General features: G+C 39.2%; 1 long non-coding RNA gene across 2 annotated transcripts; it reads right to left on the minus strand.

The window, feature by feature from the left end:
• Positions 1-281: 281 nt before the first annotated feature.
• Positions 282-17455, minus strand: LOC143654857 (uncharacterized). 2 transcript variants are annotated; one of them, XR_013162011.1, is made up of 6 exons: positions 17424-17455; positions 16096-16131; positions 15206-15337; positions 2667-2773; positions 1853-1988; positions 282-1005 (listed from the first exon to the last, which is right to left on the minus strand). It is a non-coding gene; the product is annotated as an uncharacterized LOC143654857 (long non-coding RNA). The 2 variants fall into 2 exon arrangements; XR_013162012.1 differs by lacking the exon at positions 16096-16131.
• Positions 17456-17928: the final 473 nt, after the last annotated feature.

Below are 17928 nucleotides of genomic sequence, written 5' to 3' on the forward strand. Positions count from 1 at the left end.
CCAAAGTTCTTTGGCTTTTGAAACAGATAATGCCTCATCAGATTATTTAGCTTTCTAGGCCACAATTTAGTATAAATTAGTAACATGGATGCAGACAAACCTGCTCTCAATGAATAAAGACATCTTTAAAGAAATAGCTAAGTAAATATAAGGACTATTAAATAAAAACAAATCTTGACCTAGATATCATCTTTATTAAAAAAAAAAGATGATTGCAACAGGAGGGGGATTATTGCGATAGGAAGAATATTCTCACCAGAGGATCTGTAGGTATCTCAGAGGTCAAACAGAAAAGGGCTTTTCTTTCACCAGGAAAAGCAAACAAAGATAGAGAGAGCCGGGTGTGGAGGAGTGAGTTGAGTGTAGGGTGTGATGGGACCTCAGGGAAGGTCTGTCTCTGTGATCAGCTCATTTCCAGGAAGGGTCCTAAGAAAGGGGCAGGTTTGTGTCTGCTGCTGGCTCAGGCTGAGGGCAGGTCAAGTTCAGGATCTCGTCTGGGACCAGGCAGGAGTTCGGTCAGTTCAATTAAGTGGGCATTTTGTCTAGATTGGTCAGAGGGGACAAACAGTTCAGCTCATCATTTATGAGATAAAGAATGGGATCTTTAAGGGCCTCTGTCTGACCTTGTTATAGGTAAATTAGGTGGTCATCCATGGGACTTTTATCAGGACATACAGGGACAGGTGTTTTGCTTTGTTTGTTTGATGTTTTGCAATAAGCCATTTCCTAGAATATACAAAGGTTGGGGGTGGGTGGTGGGGTGTCTTGACCAATGCTGCTTTCCAGGAACCTGGGCCTTAGGTAAAGTTAGTTAAGCATTGTCAGTACTTGATAAAATCCTGTATCTCTTTTCAGTAAAGCTTCCTCATTTCACATGCCTGACATTCTGACTTTCTTCTTCCTTTTGCACAAGGGAATACTGTAGTTGGCCTTGCATTATACCTGAGATGATTCCCTTACCAAGCAGCACTCGGCAGATCCTTCTTAAATGGTATTCCATAGCATCTACAATGAAGTCACAAAGAGACATCACTATTCTTTTTTTTTTCCTCTTTATAAATACTGAAATATGCTTAAAATTGAACTGAGTAGGTAGGCCCTGTAAGGTGTGAACTTGCGGCTCTCTAAAGTACATTGTGCACCTCGCGTCAGCTTAGAAACAGCCTGGCCGTGAATAATAATTTCTAGGATTGTGTAAACCCTCTTGCAAATGTTCTTTACTAAACCCTAATTAAGGTGAGGCTGTAGGGACCTTTGCAGGCAACTCCAGGGATAGGAGTTGAGATAGCAACAGTGAGTCCAGGTCCCTAAAAAGTTCCTCACCTCCCAAAAGGGGAGGCTTAAAGCTTTCTGTTGTTTCTAAACCTGTCTCCAAAAATCGCTATGGAGAATTTGCCAGCTATGTGAAAGGCTCAATCATTTGCTATGATGCTAAAATCTAAAAAGAGGCAACGTGACTGCTGGAGGTTAGAATATAAGACAGTTTATTCTATCTTTGATCAAATCAGCCTTTGCAGTTGCTAAACCTCAAGGTGAATAGGTAGTGAGCAAGCTTAGTGACTCAACAGAGGTGGGCAGCAAAGTTCACCAGTAGCTGACTTTTTGCCACCACATTCATTGTGGAGAAAGAAGCAGTTGATTTTTTTTTTTATTTCTTATTTTTACATAGACCTACTGAGATTTCATTATAAAATATTAAATCACTGCAAACTTGGATAACCCAGAGATACAAATAATGAAAGTCAAACTTTTTCTGACACTGCATCTTTTTCCCAGGAATTTCATATCACCTTTCTAAATTCCTGGACAGTACAGAAGCACACGCTGAGTCTTTTGGCAGAATCTCTCTTACCTGGAGGGTAAGTAGGTCATTGCCTATTATGGGCTTGGTTTGAAGGCCCTTGAAATTTCTCTCTCCAGTGCCTGTCTGAAATTCTTTCAGTAGATTTATTCCTTTGAATAAATTCTGTACTAAAATGCAAAGTACCCTAGGGAGAAAAGAGAGGGGAGAGAAATTAATCCATCACTAGTCCGTGATTCACTGTTTCAGTTGCTAGTTTGGATACAGGGGAGAGTGGAGGAGACTTTCTCCTCCCTGAGCCTTTAGCTTAGTTGAGAAGAATTGAATTGCAAGGTTGGCTTGCCTGGAGAATATTATAGGGTAATCAAGGGACAGCTTCCTCAACTTCTCTCTGCCATTTCCACCCAGTTGTCTTTTGAGGGTTTATCTCTGTTCCCCAGAGGAAGGGAAGTTTTTCATCACATTTAGAAAGCTAATCTCTTTACTTCTATCCTCCATCACTTAGTCTTATCTGAGACATTTCTCTAGCCCTCATTATCTTGTTTTCCCATATATTTCCTTTCTCCCTCCCCATTGATTCTTTCTCTTCAGCTAAAGAATGAGCACAAATGTTTACCTTCTTAAAATAAAAAAAAAACAGAATGAAATACCTAATTCTCCAAACAAAAAAAGCAAAACACTTTCCTGCAAACTTCAATTCCTTCTAGTTATTGTCTTAGTTAGTCTCACAAATAAGCTTCTTAAAGAGGTCTCTAGAAAGCTTTACATTGAAGATAGTAAAAAAGAAGACTAATCAAGGCATCCAGGCTCAAACAAATAAGGGTCTATTCTTCGCACACACACACACAAAAATATGGAGAGAAACCTTGTGGTTAGTGGTCACTGGTGTCATTTATGATCGACGTGGTTTTCCATCCCTCGGTTTGTTACCTCATGGTGCCAGTATGGATGCTGTAGCACCAAGCATTGCAACTAAATGAAATGAAAGTACATATATGGTTAATGCCAGCCATCCACCTCCATCCCCACCCCGCTACTGTGACTACCTTTATCTTGGAAATATTATTCCCAGAAGACCTATGGCAGACTTCCCCTCATATCTCATGGTCCATAAGTGGTGATCCCTATTTGTGAGGGAGATTCAGAGAATGGTGCTTGGCATTTTAGTCTCTGGTGTGGAGATGGGTACCAGGGAAGAGGGCTCAAAATGGTTTTAGTGGCCTAATTATATTTACTACAGCATTTCTATTTCCTTACCTCTCACTTTCTTGACATCTGTCAGCAATCCCCACTACCCTGTGACCTAATAGTCTTAGTTTCCTAGGGCCTCCTGAAACAAAGCACCACAAAATGGGTGGCTTAAAGTAATGGACAGTTATTCTCTCACAGTTCTGGAGGATTGAAGTCCGAAACCAAGTTGTTAGAAGGGTTGTGCTCCCTCTAAAGTCTGAAGGAAAGACTGTTTCATGCTTTTCTCCTGACTTCTGGCAACAGTTGGCAATCCTTGGTATTCCTTGGTCTGTGGCAGCAGAGAGCAATCTCTACCTCTGTCTTATGGTCATCCCCCCCCCCCCCCCGTAACTATGTTCACATTTCCTCTTCTTATAAGGAAACCAGTTGTATTGGATTAGAGCCCACTCTAATACAGATTGGCCTCAATTTTATTTAATTAATTGCATCTGAAATGACCCTATTTCTAAATAAGATCACATTCTGAGACCTTGGGTAATAGGACCTCAATGCATCTATTTGTGGGGTGCAAAATTCACCCCATGCCAGTCATCAATGTTCTTTCAAGGCTAAATCCAAAGGACAGACACTTGGTCTTGCGTTCTTTAAACCCTTTATGGCATTTTCATTGTTGTCAACTTCCTCACTGAGTTCTCTCATGTATTTTTGGTTGCCTCTTCCTTGGTATTCCTTTTCTCCACCCACCTGTTAAATGATTCCTGGGGTTTTGTTTTCTGTCCTCTTTTCTTTTCCTTCTACACAATATACTCAAGCAACCTCAGTTACGTCCAAGGCTTCTACCTAAATATTAGAGACACTTAAAACACTGTTTTGAGTTCAGATTTCTCTCTGTTGGTCCAGAGCTACATATATAATTGTTTACCTCTACCTCGAACCTTAAGCCTAACATATTGCATAAAAAACATCTTATATCCCACAGGAAACACTGTGATTCCTGCATTTCAAATAATTCTGAATCATAAGATGATTCACACCATCATCCAATGAAGACTAGAAAACTGGAAATTACTTGGACTCCTCCTTCTCCTTCATACCCTACATTATATGGAACTTTTATCATCATGTAGTCTACCGGCCAAATATTTTTTACATTAATTACTTCCTTTCTACCCTTACTTGTTGTGCCAGTTTGAAGCTATTATGTACCCCAGAAAAGCCATATCCTTTAATCCTCACTCAATATTGCTGGATGGAAGCTTTTTATTTCTCTGTGGAGATATGACCCACAAAAACTGTGGGTGGTGATTTTTGATTGGGTGGTTTCCATGGAGATGTATCTCCACTCATTCAAGGTGGGGTTGCTTACTGGAACCCTTTAAGAGGAACCATTTTGGAAAAAACTTTAGAGCCACCAGAACGGACAGAGCCACCAGGACAGACAGGGCCCTGGGGAAGCCATTGAAGAAGCCTGGAGAGAAAGTTAACAAATGTCACCATATGCCTTTCCAGCTGAGAGAGAAACCCAAACCTAATTGACCTTCTTGAACCGAGGTATCTTTCCCTGGATACCTTAATTTGGACATTTTTCTGGGTTTAAACTGTAGACTTGCAACTTATTAAATTCCCCTACTCAAAAGCCATTCTGTTTCTGGGATATAACATTCTGGCAGCTCATAAGCTAGAACACTTGTCCTCTCTTAGTTTGACCTTTTATAATTTTTCACTTGCATCACAGCCTGAGTGTCTGGATTCCTTCTAATTTTGCCATTTACATCCTATTTAATATATTTCCACCAGGGTTTTTTCCCAGACTTGACTCTAACCAAGTTATCTGCAGTATTTGCCAGGGTCCCTCTCTTGTGATCATACTTGGCTTCTAAGGGAGAGTTGCTACAGAGTTTTCAAACATGTGGGTGTGGCCTTCTCTTATACATTTCTCCATGTCAAATGAAAGAAGTATCTTCTGGGTCTTCTTCTGGAATGTGATTGGGAAATGGATGTACGTGTGGTACATAATAAATCCAGTCCAACCTTTTTTTTCCTTCTTAAGTCTTTGAATTCCCTTCTCCACATCTTGCTAGTTCAGTGCTGGCATCTCAAATTCATTAACTCCATGTTGTTACCGAGTCCAATATTCAGCCAAGCAGCTAAGCAAACTGTTAGAACCACCTCCAGCTTCAAGAGTTAACACACTAAGCGCAAATCTCTAGTAACTGCAGGTAAGACCTGCGGTTATATCCCATCTTCCATCATCTAGCATCTTTATAATCTACCTATACATATATTCCCTAGCTTTTGGCATATACATCCATGTTTTGGGTATGCAGGCTATTTTTCCTGACTCATACTATGTATATGTCCCCCTGGAGCATTCTGCGATTTCACGTAGTTATGGGTCTAGTGACATACTTGGGGTTGTTGTGGGGGATCTTGAGGTGAATGGACATCCCTTTACAATGCATTTGCCCCAGGGGAGGTTATCTCAGGGTTTGTGGGCAGACAAAGGCTAGTTTCCTCAGAAATTGGAGGGAAAGTTTCTTTCACAGACCAGGGGATTTCCATTGTTTCCCAATGAAGGCGCTGACATTCAAAAAAGAGGTTTGGAAGTTTGTGAATTCATATGTTGTTGTAAATCGGAAGATTGCTAATTAAATATTACACTAGATTTTCAGCATTATCAGCTTTTATCTGCAAGAAATGAGAGATTTTAATTCTCAGAACTTGACTTGAAAGCTGAGAGTTAAAGGACCTAACGTTGTTATTTTCTGTCTGTGAGCACTCCAGTGCACTCAGAAAAAGCCGTCTCACATCTCAGCTCTTATGGTCATCCTTGGATTACTGACATAAGGATCAAGGGCAGTAGTGTCACTCAGGCTCCCAAGGCACATGCTTCAGTTTGCATGTCATCACCTTCAACCACAGGTGATAGCTTCATTATTTGTGATGACTATGCTTGCCATTGGATTATTAGCATCCTGTTTTCCATTGTCAAAACTTTCAGCTCTGAGATAAGCCCAGAAGCATGACCAAACCAATCTCCAAGTCCCATCTTTGTGAGTCTATTTCCTGGTATCTCTTCTAGTACCAATTTTGAGTTAGTCAGGATCTATTCAAGAGACATAAACAATGGAATAATTTGAACAGAGAAAGTGTAATACACAGAATTATTAACTATAACGGGGCTAAAGAGAGCTCTAAAGAATACAGGATTAGCAGGTACAGGAAGTTGCTGCTACCTCTAGGGCTTGGGCAGTACATCTGTGATTCCGGTGTGGTTCTGGTGTCAACTTGGCCAAATGATGATGCCCAGTTATCTGGTCAGGTGAGCAGTGGCCTGACCATTGCTTAATGATATTTTGCGGCTGGTTGATAAATCATCAGTCAGTTGATTGCATCTGTGGCTGATTACATCTGGGATCAACTAAGGCATGTCTCCCACACAGAGATAATCCAATCAGTTGAAGATTTTTAAGGAAGGAGACCCTTTCACTGCTTCTTCAGCCAGCGAACCTCTCCTGTGGAGTTCATCTGGAGCCTTCATTAGAGCCACCCGCTTCATAGCCTGTCCTGTGGATTTTAGACTCTTCCATTCTCACAGTTGCATGAGATACCTTTATAAATCTCATATGTATAGATCTACCGCTTTGGTTCTATTTCTCTAGAGAACCCTGACTAATGCTGCATCCAAGGAAGGGATTGATCTGACAGAGTTCCTTCACCTCCACCCTGGCTATTATCCAGCCCTCACTTTAGAGGGTGAAAATATAGGCCATTGAACGGAAAAGGAGTGTGCTGAGGCCCCATACCAGTAGGATTCCCCGGAAAGGCATTGTCTTCTGGGGTTCTCAGAAGCCTGCCACAAGAATGTATATTAGAAATTGAAAGCAAAGCCCCTGCATCATCCATGGTCCCTTCAGCCATTCTCCACTGATGAGATGTAGCGTCATGCCAGCTGGCAAGGGAGAACTATTCCAGTATCACAAGAAGGGCAATGAAGGGTGAATTTGGAGTTGAGTGGCAATAGCACCCTGGACCTTCTACTTCAGGATGATCTTCAAAATCCTTAGGATGGCAAACAAGAACATTCATAAGCTGATCCTCTCCAAATGCATCGCTTTATCACATAGCCATGCTACCTGTTTTTGGAGCTTCTGAAATAGGTCATATTCTTCCCTCCATGCCCTTGTATTTAGTTTTCTCTCATTCTCTTTACTCCCATGCTGTCAACCTAACCAAGTGTATATGGTCTACTAGGGTCTGATCAAGAGCGTGATTTCAGGAAGACTTTCTATCAGTGGTGACAGAAAAACTGACCTGAACCATCACCACCCCATCTTGAGGGTATGTTGAGTGTCCCTCCTCCATGATGTCCTATGTGTACCCCTAGAATAGAAAACCATGTAATGGTGGTTCATTTTCTTTTTCTTTCATGTAACACTGTAAACTCACCAATGGTAAAGACTGAATATTGTTAATTTTCTGCTTCACATAGTGTCTGGAACAAGTTTGAGTCAATGGATAGAAAGATGGCTGTAGGAGGAAGCATTTCACGATATTATCGTTGTTATTTTTAATTCAAAGGAAAAATAAAACAAAATCTTAATGTAAATGTGAATGTTTACTTATAGGAGAACAAGGCTGAAGAGAGAATGATGAATTATTTACTTTCCTAATCAAATTCTAATTTGCCCCTGTTATTTTTGAGATATAGCTTCTATCACCTCAAAAAACCTTTTAAAAATAGATGATAAAAATCACTTTAGGATTTCAAAGTCATTTATTTGCTAAAGGAGCTAGTGATGTACAATTTTATTTTGATTACTTTTTGTGATGATAGAATACAGGATGCTAAGAAGAAATGTTTTATTTAACCACACAAATCCAAAACATTCCTCACATGTATCTTTTTAATTGCTTTTTTTAAGAAAAAATAATTTCACAGAGATGTATTTATAGAACATTAGGGAGAGGGAAGGAGAATTAGGGCATAATTCAGACAATTGAACATGTACTTTCGAACCTACAGTTCTGAACATCTTATATAATTTTCTCCGGTGTGTGGGATGTTTAAGTTTATTGAGGACATGATAGAAAAAAGATAACATACCTTCTCCAGTGGCTGCTAAATTTGTAGTTAGCATAAACTTAACTATGGAGATGCTACAAATGAACTGTAGTTAATAGCCTATCAGCCCCAGACGAACTGCCAGGTTGATGAACACATGGGTTGTATAACACCTTAGAAAGGTTTTAGCTCATGAGAATTTCTCTGGAAGCCTGGGAAATGGTGGGGGTTTCAGAATATATGGAACACACCTGCAAAAAGGTGTTGTACCTTTCTTCTCTTACGAAGAAAAATCATGGGAAGAAACATTGTGTTTAGTGAAAATTCTGATTCTGATTACTTACATGGTAGGCACAGGAATAGGGCTGCATGGCTGAGTGGAGGAAAGCTTTCTGAATTTATAGTTCACTTTCACACCTCTCCAAGAATTCCAGATGTTCCGTGAGATGTTTGGTAATTATTTAGCAGGATGTGAGTATTGTTGGCTATTTTTCAGTACAGAAGTGGAGCAAATGATCATAGGCTGTTTTGAATATTATCTGACATGGATAAAAGCTAGTTGCTGAAAATAATCCCTGCCCTAGAGCTTTCCAGTAAATAACTTGGGGGAGGAGAGCAATGTGAGTCCAATTTCCATTTTTTTTAGAAGTGATGGCTTAATAAAAAGCAAAATTCCAGCTTTACAACCGCCCTTGCTGTCCCTTCCGACGTCTTATCCAGATACTGATTGCAAACATCCTTCAGCTGTGGGGATCGGTTTTCTTTTGTGGCCAATTTTTCTGAGGGCATATAATTGAGGAAGCAAATTCTCAAAGACACAACTCAATAAGGGTAAGAAAAAACAAAAGCTAACATTTGCTTCACCCCTTCGCCATGCTCACACACACCAAAAGAAAAAATGCCTTGAAAATAAACAAACAAGATAACCAAAACTACTGTAGATTCAGTGCTACTTAGAAGGGTCAGGTTTCCTCCCTTGTTACTCCTGGATGGGGAGTTGTTTTCTCCTTCTATTCTTTTCTAATTTCTGCTGGCATTGAAAAAGTCTCTTTTTTCTCTGCCTCTAGGCCTCTCTGCTCCCTGAGGCTTTCTTGGTGCTTTTTTCAAGTCTCTATTATTTCCCAGGCTCCTTTCCCCCGCTCTAATCCTTGAGAGCCATGTTACCTACTCAGGGATTTCAAAGTTTGTGAAATTCATCTTTTCTGGGAAAGGAGGCCTCATGCACTTCACCTCCCTAATTTGATGTCTGAAAGGAGGACGCTGGAAAAGAATGATGAGCAGATTCACAGTAATAATAACCGATGCTTATTGATATCTTGCTGTGAGTGCCCACACTGCAATCCCATATGATAAATTGTTAGCATTTTTCCTATTTTACAGACAGGGAAACTGAGACAAAGAGACCTTAGGTAAGTTGTCCAAGTCTAGCACTCTTGGAGTTAGGATTCAGGCCAGGAAATGTGGTTTCAGAGTCTACTCTCTTAACTATGAGACTATAGAATTCATGTTTTATGTGCTCTGGACTTCCGAGCCAATGTCCTTTCCTTCTCCTTGTGCTTGTTGTTGAAACAGTCTTAAGCAATTATTGTTTACTGCAAACGAGACAACGTCATCAGACTGGAATCCTCTGTGCTCTGATGTCATGTTGACGCTGAGCAAAGGACCACGTGTGCATCCAGAAATAATGCAGACTTTCACTCATACTGCAGCATGATTAGCTTCTCCAGATTGCAGAGTTTCATAGGCTTTGTGGTTGGAGTGGCCTTCCTCTCGCTGATCTTTTGGTTTGACAGCTCTGGGTAGTCTGTGTACTTTCATCTGACTGTGGTGGATGTGGGTGAAGCAAAGGCCCCTGTGGTATCAAGGCGTTTCCAGGCCTCTCATGGGTTCTGAATGTCAGCAACCCAAGAGCCACTCCCCTTCTCTGAACCCACCAGCTCCTCTTGCCGTCACATCTCATCAGATAAAAATGTTCAGTGCTCCATTATTTCTGCACACAGATCGTAAAAAAATGGGACATTTCACACATAACGATTTGCCCAGCTTTAGAGGGCCTCTCAACAGAATAAAATATCTTTTTATATTTTGCTTTAATTTTGAATATCTGATTGGGTTCATTCCACCAGCTTTTTACTTTTTGTTTTTCTTCTTGAGTAATGAAGAGTTCTAAGGAAAATGGAATTGTATTTGCAAAGAAAAACAAATTGGGACTGATGACTAGAAATATTCCTAAGTGCTCCATTTAGCCTTTCCCAGGTGGATTCACTAAGAGAAGACTGGGGAAAAGCTCAGGGTGCTGGGGGTGTGGTCGTGGTATGGGCATTCCAGGTTTTAGGGCCACACAGTTCTCACCAGTCACATCCTCAGTTGCCCCAGGGGTCCACTGATGTAGTACACAGTAGCTGGGTTTTTATCTCTCACCTTTAAATCATAATTAGTCCAGGATAAATTATAGAATACTTGCGAGTTCAGGACTTCTCTGATGTCTATAGCTTCAGCGTTAAGACAATGTAACAAAAATATTGGTAAATTTGTTCTGAACCTAAGGGAAAGAGAAAGAGAAAGGCTCGTGTTTCTAATTAAATTCCTGAGTTGGTTTCCAATCAATACACACCTGAAAAAGATTTGAAACAGAAGAGAATTAATATTTGCTTTGGTCTTGCTAGGTCCTTTTTCCATTTTTTTTTGAGAGTTGAAAGCATTTAAAGGGAAGCTTCTCTTTCAGAGGACGCCCACACGGCATCAGGGGCAAGGATGGATTTGACAGCAGTCAGAAATCTCTTCCCTATTGACTTAGTGGATGCAAAATTATACCTAGTTGTGTAACAATCCTTTCTTTATCGCTCCATATAACTCAGCTCAAGTGAATTATATTCCGTGTATGTAGCCACAGGAAAGATTACAAATTAAGATGAGGAAGCAGGCTGCCCACGAAGGGTTTCTAAAAGGCTGAGAAATTAATTCCATAGATAGCTCCTTTGAAAACTAGTAGTGTTCAGAATATTTCTTTATGGAAAAAAATATGATTGTAATAGCAAACACTACCCTAAACTGTAGAAAAGAAACTCTGAGCACTTTTGGAAGTGAGGTCTTCTTTCCACAATTTTCTCTCTTATCATTTTCCCCTCTGGGGCAACTTCTAGGCATCGTGTGAGTCAAAATGCTCAGACATACATTTTCACTTATTCTCAGCACCCTGAAGGCAACTGAGTGCTTCAAGTTCAAATGATGAGAAAGGTCTTCATTAAGCAGGTTTACAACTGGGTACATATCCAGAAAGAAAGGGGCAATACTGTATTACTGCAGAAGTGATCCTAACTCAAAATAGGGACCCAGTGAGGCTCCTTTTTGTATTTCTCAATGCATATTATTTTTAGAATAAATTGACACATAAGTGGGAATTTGTGGAGTGCGTTGCCAACTTAATGCCCCACTGAGAACATCTTGAAATTGACAGTTTGCTTTGTGGTTGCTAGCTACTATTGATCTGAAATTTATTTTTTTAAATTTACATATTATGAAAATTTTCAAACAGAGAAGAGTGGAGAAAATTGTATAATGAATCCACCTGCACCTGCCGCTCATCTTAACATTTGGCCAATAGAATTGGACATTTGCCTGGCTTGTTGTACACATGTTTAAAGAATCCAGGATTCTTTGGAAGCTCCTTTTCCATCACACTGCTCTAAAAGAGGTGAAGTCATCCACCTCTGCTTAGGTTCTTGCTTCGTGGCTAATCAATTCGTGATACTTATTATCTTCTAGTTATTACCGAATAGTCTGCCTTCTGAACAACCAACTTTGGGGGCACAACTCTTCTGTGACTTGCTCTGGTTTAGGATTCACACGGGTAACTGGGGACAGTCCTGAGCGCCTTGCAGTTTTAAGCTTTCTTTTGCATTCAGATATCACCAAAAATTTCTCACCACAGCAGTATGTCTGTTTTTTCCTTCTGCTCGAGTGAATTCTGCTTTTCTCTTTCTGCTCATATGAATTTGAGGTTTTCCAAGTGGGTGTGTTTGGCTCAGGGTAGTCCTTGTTATAAGGGTGAGTAGGTGCCCTCCACTATTAGTATTATTACAATTGCGTTACAGAAGAGAAAACTGTCGGAGATAAAAAATATAAGCTAAAAAACAAAATAGGTGAAAGTCCTTTTGGCTGTGCAGTCAGCAATTCCCTCCTCTCTGGGATTAGACCAGCTTTGGACAACAATAATTTTAACAATAACTGACCCAATGAGCATTTGCCCATTACTGGAAAAGAACATGTCTCAATTTTCCCTTTAGGTATGGCAGGATATGGTGCTCTACTTTCTTGATCCTTTCAAACTTTCCCTAAAGAGGGGTGATAATGGTTTTTCTTCCCCTTTTATCCCCTTTACCCTTCCTGACCCTCACTGCAAGTGAGATGGGAGTCTAGCTTCATAAGTATGCTAGGAATAAGTTTCTCCCCTGCAAAGTCCACTGATTTTGAAGGATGAGAGGATATAGGACTAATAGCATTTGTTGGCTTAGATTCAGGAGACGGCAGCCTAAGATAAGAAATGAGTGTAGGGCACATGTTACAACATAAGGCTGAAGCTGGGACACTGGAATGGTTGGGCTGAAAGAAAAAGAAGAAGGATGGGGAGAGGACTCTTGGACACCTAGGTGGGGGGGACTCTATAATGTCAAAAAGGTAATCCCAGAGTATGTATGCAGCTTCCTCAGGATTCAAGAGTGTTCCTTACTCTTTTATGTAATCACCTGACTTTGTTTTTAAAAGAAATTACTAACTGTGATTGGTGGAATAGCATCGGATCTGGACCATTGCTTGATCTGAAGTCCTTGTCAAATGCATCTTTCCACATTCTACATTCTCCTTCTAGATACTGTTATTCATATACTGTTTTTGAGTGGGTATGGCTATGGGTGAGTCCTACACATTTCCAACAGCATTCATATCCTATTCTGCTCACTGCAGCTGACGGCTTTGTGCGTGTGTCTCTCTCTCTTTCTCTGTCTCTCGTTTGAGATCTAGGTCAGCCGAAAAGAATTCCTCCAAATTCTTTACTGCCTGTTTCAAAGGTTTTCTATACCCTACCTCTCACACACCTCACCTACCTCCCTTTTTTAGTTTAGTATTATTATTCTGTAAATCATCAGCACCACCTCCCTAATTCTACCACCATGGTTTGTTCATTTCTTAGAGCTGATCTTCTCGGACCCCATAGCCTTTCATTTGTTACCTTCATCATGCTGGTAATGATTTTTCAGGGATTTGTTTATTTTTTTTCCCCACTGTTTAGTCCCAGCACTTAGCACAATGCTTACACATAGTAGGTGCATAATTGATATTTGTGGATGTACAATTATTGTTTTTCCTTTTAAAATAGCATGTTTTTTGTAAAGCATTTAAATATTTATTCATAGTCCCTGTCACCGAGATAGATCTTTGCAGAGTTCTATATATTCTTTCTTCAAAATGTAATAAATGCTTATTGATAACAATATAAATAATGAACAAGAATAGCTATGACAAAAAAAACCACTCCGATTCCAACATTCAAAGAGAACACCTGATTTAAGTAGCTTTTGCTATAACTTCAAAACTCAGTGACTTAAAAAAATAAAAGTAGCCATTTATTAATGCTTGTGAGTCTATGGGTCAGCTGGTTGGTACTTCTGTTTTGGGTTGGGCTGGCTGATCTCTCCTGGGTTCATTTTTGCATCTGTCATCAGCTGATGGGGCAGTTAGTGTCAGCCGGAGGCTGGCTGGATGCTGGCCGGTTTAGGATGGCCTCAGCTTGGATGACGTGTCTCTATTCCACATGGTCTCTCATCCTCTAGCACGCTACCCTAGGCTTACTGTTCCTACAGCAGGAGCAGTATTCAAGAGAGAAAGGAAAAATGTATAGGACCTCCTAAGGCTTAGGAGGCAAAACATCAATTCTTCTAAATTCTATTGGCCAAAGCATGCTGCCAAGCTTGCCAAGATTCAAAGAGTGAGAAAATAACTTCCACTTCTTGGTAGCAGAAGCTCCAAAGGTAGATTGCAAAGGGTGTAGATACAGGGAGGGGTGGGAGAATTGTGGCCATTTTATAATCAAGCTACTACAACCTCTTTTAATTTATATATATGTGAAATGTATTTGCATGTATCAATATATATATGTTTTATGTATAAATATGCATTAATCGTTATATAAAATAATACATAGTTATGTAATTGCATGATGTATAATAAATATTACTTATAATAATATTATACAGTACATGATAAATCATATAATTTAAAAATAGGACTACAGCACTTCCTATGCTGATTTTAAAATTTTCCATTTTACCAGAAATTTTTCAAATGTTATTAAAGTATGTTTGAAAATATTATTATAGTGGTACAAATTTTGTAATTGTGTGAATGAGCCATAACTTTTTAACTTTATATAAGCCACTTTTCTTTATGCATTCAATTTTTTTCAAGCATAGTCACTTTTAATACCACAGCATCGTTTAAAAAGTGATGAATAATAAAATCCCTTTAAAGTTGAATTAAATAATTTTATAGCAGTAATAAAAACTGAATTAAATTATAAAAAATAATTTTTAAAATGTGAAAAATATTAAGTGAAGAACTCATGATTACCTTAAACAATAATAAAGTCAAAATCATATTAAGTGAATCAGTAAGAGAGGGATAAAGTGAAAGTGTTCGCATCCTCTTGTTTTGCATTCGAAGGGGCTATACATGGTATTTAGGGCACATATTCTGTAACCTGGCAGTTCTACTTGAACACACAAAATGTAGAGAAGCTCTTACGTACATGCACCTACAGATAGACAAAAATGTCATGATGACATTATTTACAACAAAAGCAAAAAAAAAAAAGGAAACATTGAAAGTGTCCATCAACAAGCGAACAGGTAAGTATACTGTGGCATGTTAATAAAATGGAATCCTCTTTATCAGGGAAAACTAACAAACGCTATCTGTAGTGTTCAGAAAGGGCTCTGAAGTCAGACTTTTTGGGTTCATCTTTAGCTCTAACTCTTAACTCATCTACATGACCAGAAGCAAGGTAATTAACCACTCCTGTCTTAGTTTGCCAGAGCAGCTATGACAAATAATATACTCTGGTTGGCTTGCCTAACAGGAACTTATTGACTCACGGTTTTGGAGGCTAGAAGCTTGAAATTAAAGTGTCGGGAAGCCATGCTTTCTCCAAAGTCTGTCGTATTCCCATGACGGCAGTCCTCTGTCACATGGCAATCTCAGGCTTCCTCTACTTCTGCCTTTCAATTCTGCATCCAATTTTTGTTTGTAAAAATCAACCAGATTGAATTAAGGTTACACCTTAGCTAATAATAGCCTCTTCAAAGGTCTTATTTACAAAGTGGTCATGTCCAGAGGACTGAGGTTAGGACATGAACATTTCTGTTGTCAGTGACATGATTACAACCCCAACAACTGTACTGTATGCTCCTCATCCTTTAGGTGGGAATCACCATAGCACCCACCTCATTATTTCTTATCAACATTTGATGTGGATATAGGTAAATCGCTTAGAAGAGTATTTGTTAGTAGTTGGCTCTCAAATACTATTTTTTATTTTTAAAAGTTTTTTTTTAATTTTTGGATGCAGGTAAAATTTTCATTCCTTCTTTGCAAATAAAAAAGTTGGGTGTGATTGCTTCCATTTTAGGTCCTTTGTAGTGACGCTTTTCCTTTATCTGTTTGGCTCTTTTTTTTAACCTTTTTTCTAGCCTTACCTTGTCAGTGGTAGTTTAGATTTCCCTTACTCTGATGTATTTTTACCCCTTCTTCTTGTTTCCTAACATACTATGTATTCAGTTTTTAAAACAGGGTTATTATTTACTCCCTGTTCCTCCCCACAAGCATGCAAGTTCCTAATGGGCTGGGGTTGTTTTGCTTATTTTATTTTCCCATGGCTCCTAAGAACTTAGAACAGTGCCTGGCACATAGGAGATACTCAGTAAGTATTTTTTTGAACAAAAGAAAGAATGAGGGGGCAATGGTGGCTTAGTGGCAGAGTTCTCACCTGCCATGGTGGAGACCCGGGTTCAGTTTCTGGTGCCTTCCCATGTTAAAAAAAAACAAAACAAAACATATGTATGTGTATAAAGAAAGAATGAGTATGTTTGAATCTTCACCTAATAACTAAGTGGCTTCTGACTTTTGACAAGTCACTTAGCATTTTGAACCTTAGTTTATTTATATTTTGGTGATAATACTTACTTCATAGATTTGTTGTAATGATTGTAGGTGACAGCTTATGAAAGCATTCAGTACAGTTTTGTCACTACATTTTGTAGCCAGTAAAGGATAACTTCTTCTCTTCCCTCCCCTCCTCTTTTCTTTCCATTATTTTCGTCCCCAGTTTCTATTAGAATGATTGACTTGTTCACTAAATCTTTCATGACTTGTTGAATAATGCAAGTTATTAAGCAATTTAAATCTCAGGAATGGCATGGATTAAGTGTTATAAATGTTCAGAGGAAGGGTGGCGGGGGAAGTGGGTAGAAAAGAGAAATGAAGACCCCATGAGGAAGACAAAGACGGCCAGTGGAAAGTGACTGAACTCAGAGAGCCTGAGCTCTCGCCTCAGCATTGCCAATACCAGTTGGATGCCTTGTGAGTTTTCAGCTTCTCCTGACTTGGGGTTACACTTATGGAAATTGGAGAATATATTACTTTATTTTCAAGTTTTAATTGCGATTAAACGAAGAAATGATTGTAAAAGCATCTGTTTGGTGCTGCCACTTAGCAGAACTTTAATTAAAGTCGGATCTGAGGGGACATTTGATCTTTCCAAAGATAAGAAGAATTTCAACATTGAGAAATGGAGAAATAGGAAAACGATATTATATTTGCAATGAGGTCCAAGGTATGGATGAAGAAAATTTGGGGGTTATCAATTTAGTTTTTATGAGTACATCTTAAAATTTATAGGAATAAAAAATTGACTTTCGCCAAAATAGAGGGGTCTTCTCTTTCGTGTAAAATGTTTGAAATTATTCAGTGGCCAATGCAAACTTTATGAGTATTTTGAGCAAGGATATAATATGGGAACCATGTTTTAGGGAGGATGAGTAATATGACAGCTTGTGTGCAGGCTTGATTGGAAGAGAAGAGACTCCAGGCAGTGAGATCAATTCCTACTGGGTGCCTGGCACTTAACAAATATTTGCTAATTAATTTAATATTAAAGAATGTATTTGCATTTTGTTAGGTGCACTATTTGCCATTCTAATTAGTGCCTAGAGACATTATGCACATGATAATGCTTTGCTTACACTTTCCATTTTTAATGGATGTAAAGGGAATGAAGAAAATGGATATTTCCAGTGATTCTCAAGATTGACATACCTTCTCTTTGCCCCATTGGATATGCAGATATTGAAAGTCAAGTTTAAAGGATAGAAAATTCCATAATTATTCAATAAAATGTCCCTTGAGGCTGAAGGTATGATCAGCTATAAATAGCCATTTGTCAGCAATTTGGGATTAACCACCTCAAACCTGCTTCTTCCTCTTTTTCTCCTGAACAAAACGATGGCTCTTGCAAAGCTGAGCATACTTCTTGTTTGAAGTGATCTTTTGTTGACACTTGTGCCCTAGTGGGACTGGCATCCCAATTTGTGAGCGGGCGCTCAGCCAACTTGCAAATGGGCATAAGCGGAGGCAGCCAGTCTTTGTGGCTGACATGCATTGATTATGCAGGATGTCAGGCTAGTAAAGTTGAAATGGCCGTCTGTCTTCAGCTTCTGTGCCTGCCACTGAGGGGATGGGCTGTCAGAAGTCCAGCTTTCAGCTCAATTAATTCCAAAAAATAAGAATTAGCTTCTGCAGTGAATTTCAGAAAATTAATATG

The sequence above is a fragment of the Tamandua tetradactyla genome, chromosome 14 (assembly GCF_023851605.1).
Source record: "Tamandua tetradactyla isolate mTamTet1 chromosome 14, mTamTet1.pri, whole genome shotgun sequence".
Taxonomy (NCBI): domain Eukaryota; kingdom Metazoa; phylum Chordata; class Mammalia; order Pilosa; family Myrmecophagidae; genus Tamandua; species Tamandua tetradactyla.